The sequence below is a fragment of the Rhipicephalus microplus genome, unplaced genomic scaffold, assembly GCF_043290135.1.
Source record: "Rhipicephalus microplus isolate Deutch F79 unplaced genomic scaffold, USDA_Rmic scaffold_937, whole genome shotgun sequence".
Lineage (NCBI taxonomy): Eukaryota > Metazoa > Arthropoda > Arachnida > Ixodida > Ixodidae > Rhipicephalus > Rhipicephalus microplus.
In genome coordinates this window covers 1-5,000 of record NW_027465489.1, presented here as the reverse complement: position 1 = coordinate 5,000, position 5,000 = coordinate 1, and the positions used below count along the sequence as shown (strand labels likewise).

Sequence of the window (5,000 nt, the reverse complement as noted above, 5' to 3'; positions counted from 1 at the left end):
ACTTTGCGCACGGCTGGAGAAGCTTTGCTGGCCGGCTTTCGCTCCTCGTGTTTACCGTGCGTTAAAGTTGCGCGTCCGTGGCTCTCGCAGCTCTTGCGCGCCCGGTCGCAGAGAGGAGTACGCAACCTCGACCGCACTTTCCCTGCAGGCTTCCTTCCGACTCGAAGTCCTGCGGCGGTCTCAACGAGGTGCCACATCCTCAATGCAGTCGGTCGCCCCCGTTTCGGTTGGGCTCTGGCACGACGGTCGCCACCGTCTCGCCCTTGAGTGGCCGCTGTTGGCGCTCGCTGTGAGGTGTTCAGCGTGCTGTCCGTGTTGCCGACGCGGTCAAAACGAGTCGACGGCTCACGTTCCCTTGTGCGCCGAAGGCTCTCTTGATATGTGATCCGACCCTCAGACAGACGAAGCCAAGGGAAGACCCAAGGCCGCAATGTGCGTTCAAAGAATCAGTGCTCAGTGTGTCCTGCAATTCACACCAAGTCTCGCAGCTGGCTGCGTTCTTCATCGACCCGAGAACCGAGTGATCCACCGCTTAGAGTCGTGAAAAAGTGTTTGTTCAATTCCGTACAGTCAAAACCAAACGTTTCTGGCACTCGGCCAAACAGTGGCCAAGAAGGGCGCTTTTCAGCGCACGCTTGGACTCCAAAACTCTGCCGCGCCTTTTTCGGCTGCCGCAAATCGAGCAAACGGTGTGTTTCGGACGGCGTTTCGCTTTCGCTACTTGCGAGTGCTTTCGTGGTCCACCCCTCTATAAATACTCGGGAGGCGTCGAAGCCGGTTCTCCAAGCCGGACCCGTAGGTATCGTTGTGTGCTCGCTCTCATTGGCCCGCCTAACCAGAAAATGCCTGCGGTACACCCATTTGGATAAGAGTGCACGCAGATGCGGGCCTCGACGGCTACACATTTCCTCGGGCGGCCGCCTCCCGGCCTCCGTGGAGCGCGGGATGCACGGTCCCATCGACAAGCCTCTCCCGTTTTTACCGTGGCGTCGCGGTTCACCACGGCAGGCGGGTCGGTCTCCTCCGCATAAAAAGGGGGACCCCCGCTTTTTGTTCCACGAAATCGCACAAGCTTTTTTCGCATCCACGGTTTGCCACCGCACACCAAAATGCCGATCCGGCTGCCTACTTTAGCCAACAGGTGGAGCCAGGCGCGCCGTACTTGCGCGGCACTTCCCACGTCCACCGAAGTCGGTGCCAAGGACCACTTTCGGCGCCGGAGCCGCGTACGAGCCTACTCGAGGCGGAAGAACGAAGCCAGCAAGGGCCTGGCCGCAAGTGCGTTCAATTGTCGGGACGTCCAAGTCCCTCGTTCTTCCGTGCTTCCTCTTTCGGCAAGTCGTTGCGGCACCTTCCCAAAGCGCGCAGACCCGCTAATCGCGACGAGCGCGACGTGGCCGTGCCGCCTTTCCCTCGGCAGCAAGCAAAACGCCTGGCAACGTCGACGCTCCCCTAACCGCGATCTCGCACCGTGTTTCGTGTGGCGAATTCAAAAGCCGGCCGGCGCTGCTGCAACCATTACGGTCGGTACGCATACGCCGCGGAGGGCGGGACGGTCATCGGAGCGTGCGGTTCCTCCATCGAGTACTGCGCACCTCGGCCGTCGCATCGCCGTGCCATGACCGGCCGCGCGTCAACGCGAACCGGTGCCAGCGAGATCCCTCGCCTGCAAGAACCGACCGGCAGCCTCCGTCACCCGAGGACGCGGAGGCGCTTGCCGCGGACGGCGGGACGGTATGCACTGGTGCACAGCGGACCCGTCACATCGCCAGTTCCTTGACCGACCGCCGACGCTTGTGCCGTTCCTCTCGTACTTGGCAGTCGCCGCGCGATTGTCGGGTCTCGTTCTTGCACGCTCGAACGGTCGGGAGGGCACTCGGCTGGCGTTTCGGGAACGCGCAGCCTCGCCTTCTACCGACGTAACCACGACTCGCCGTTCGCGCTCCGCCGCTCCTGTTTACAGTACTAGGCGGTCCCGCAGCGGTCGGGTCGCGCATTTCGAGCGCTTCGAGCCACGGTGCAGTGGCGGGTCGAAAGCCGACCTATGAGTGCGTTGCGCCGTTTGTACCCGCGTCCGCCACCTGGCCGACCGTCCAAGGTCGCGGTGTTGGCGTCCGCTGGGCGCAACAATTTGTCACGGGGTGCCGCTCCACATTCAGGCAGCCCCGTGGGGAAAAGCCGACCCCGCGTCCAAACGGGGTCAGCGGCAGAAAGTGTCGGGCGCAGACGCAGCTGAGGCGCTCACCCTTCACAATCCGTTAATGATCCTTCCGCAGGTTCACCTACGGAAACCTTGTTACGACTTTTACTTCCTCTAAATGATCAAGTTTGGTCATCTTTCCAACAGACCGGCGCAACCGAAAGGCCGCGCCGGACATCGGTCCGAAGACCTCACTAAATCATTCAATCGGTAGTAGCGACGGGCGGTGTGTACAAAGGGCAGGGACGTAATCAACGCGAGCTTATGACTCGCGCTTACTGGGAATTCCTCGTTCAAGGGGAACAATTGCAAGCCCCTATCCCAATCACGAAAGAAGTTCCACGGGTTACCCAGTCTTTTCAGACAGGGATAAAGACACGCTGCTTCCTTCAGTGTAGCGCGCGTGCGGCCCCGGACATCTAAGGGCATCACAGACCTGTTATTGCTCTGTTTCGTGCGGCTAGGAGCCGCTTGTCCCTCTAAGAAGGTTGTAAGGTGCTGGGAACCCCGCACCTATTTAATAGGCTAGAGTCTCGTTCGTTATCGGAATTAACCAGACAAATCGCTCCACCAACTAAGAACGGCCATGCACCACCATCCACCGAATCAAGAAAGAGCTCTCAATCTGTCAATCCTCCCAGTGTCCGGGCCGGGTAAGTTTTCCCGTGTTGAGTCAAATTAAGCCGCAGGCTCCACTCCTGGTGGTGCCCTTCCGTCAATTCCTTTAAGTTTCAGCTTTGCAACCATACTTCCCCCGGAACCCAAATACTTTGGTTTCCCGGAAGCTGCCCGCCGAGTCATTTGAGTAACTCAGGCGGATCGCTGGTTGGCATCGTTTATGGTCAGAACTAGGGCGGTATCTGATCGCCTTCGAACCTCTGACTTTCGTTCTTGATCAATGAAAACATTCTTGGCAAATGCTTTCGCAGTAGTTCGTCTTGCGACGGTCCAAGAATTTCACCTCTAGCGCCGCAATACGAATGCCCCCGTCCGTCCCTCTTAATCATTACCTCGTATTCCAAAAACCAACAGAACAGAAACGAGGTCTTGTTCTATTATTCCATGCAAGTTTATTCAGGCGACTCGCCTGCGTTGAGCACTCTAATTTTTTCAAAGTAAAAGCACCGGCCATCTCGAGGCACACAATGAAGTGCACCAAGAAAGAACCGGCATGATGTTCAGTCCGAGCCGTCGCATCGGGTAGATGCACTACTCGTCTGGAACTGAGATCCAACTACGAGCTTTTTAACCGCAGCAGCTTTAGTATACGCTATTGGAGCTGGAATTACCGCGGCTGCTGGCACCAGACTTGCCCTCCAATTGATCCTCGTTAAAGGATTTAGAGTGTACTCATTTCAATTACGGGGCCTCAAAAGAGTCCCGTATTGTTATTTTTCGTCACTACCTCCCCGTGCCGGGAGTGGGTAATTTGCGCGCCTGCTGCCTTCCTTGGATGTGGTAGCCGTTTCTCAGGCTCCCTCTCCGGAATCGAACCCTGATTCTCCGTTACCCGTAACAACCATGGTAAGCAAGTAACCTACCATCGAAAGTTGATAAGGCAGACACTTGAAAGAAACGTCGCCGGCTCGTGGCCATGCGATCAGCACAAAGTTATCCAGAGTCACCACACAATACGGGCCGAAACCCGATCGATCTTGGTCTAATAAAAGCACCCGTTACCCAAAGGGCTCCAGGCTCACTGCATGTATTAGCTCTAGAATTGCCACAGTTATCCAAGTAGGAAGAAACGATCTAAGGAACCATAACTGATTTAATGAGCCATTCGCGGTTTCGCCTTATTTCGGCATGTACTTAGACATGCATGGCTTAATCTTTGAGACAAGCATATGATTACTGGCAGGATCAACCAGGTAATCGTTCGACTGCGCGTCCGTCCTCGCCTTCGGCGGGCCGGACGCAGTCTGTGTGCGGCGGAGGCCACCTTCAGGCGCCCCAACACGCTTATTTTGCACTCCGAGATGACGGCGTTCGAGCTCGCTACGGCACAACCTTCCCGAAAGACGAGTGGGAGCCGTGCGGCAAGAAGCACGTTCATGCTCGCTCTTTTTCGTTGCATCGACTCGGTCGCGCCGTGCGGGTTGCCCAAGCCCGCTGCACTGTCGGTGGACCGGCCGGAACTAGCAACGGAGCCGAGACTGCAAAGCCGCCAGACGACGGGTCACGCCCGCGTCTTCGGCGCTTTCGCATCTGAATCGCCCGAGGACGACACGGAACACACCTCGATATCGTGGTAAAACGGCACCGTCCGACAACCAGCCCCTAACGCATCAAGCGGATGAGGCTGCAGACGACTGCCGTGGATTCCCCTGGAGCAGACCCGAGGACACGCTTGACGAGGCCGAAGCCCGCCGCATATCAGACACCCGGTCGCTTTCGCGTACGCCGCTCACGAGAACCCCCACATAATAGCAGCGATAAGTACCCAGACCTCCTTGGGCACTAATACGAGCGTACTCGAGAAAATTTCACCGCGGGTGTGCCCCGAAACGTGTGGCACGTTGAGCGTGCCACAAGTCTACGTCGCTCTCAAACCCGCCGAGGTCGTAGAATTTGCGACCCTACTCACGAAATTCCCACCGAGGATACGGCCGCAAACGTACCGCACCTTGGGTAGGCCACGAGTTTGTGCAACACTACGCTGACGGCACAGCACCGAGGTCGTGCGCGCACGCACGGGAAAATTCCGCCGCGGTTTCTGCCGAAAACGTGAGGCACCACGACTCTCCGCAAGTTCGCGTCGACTGCGAAAGACCGAAGTCGTGAACGACGTGTCCGCTAC

General features: G+C 57.7%; 2 non-coding genes across 2 annotated transcripts; both read right to left on the bottom strand.

Moving 5' to 3' along the window:
* Window positions 1-387: 387 nt before the first annotated feature.
* LOC142795890 (5.8S ribosomal RNA) lies at window positions 388-540 on the bottom strand. Its single transcript, XR_012893386.1, has one exon. It is a non-coding gene; the product is annotated as a 5.8S ribosomal RNA (ribosomal RNA).
* Window positions 541-2,259: 1,719 nt separating this feature from the next.
* On the bottom strand, window positions 2,260-4,074 carry LOC142795892 (small subunit ribosomal RNA). The gene has a single exon (XR_012893388.1). It is a non-coding gene; the product is annotated as a small subunit ribosomal RNA (ribosomal RNA).
* Window positions 4,075-5,000: the final 926 nt, after the last annotated feature.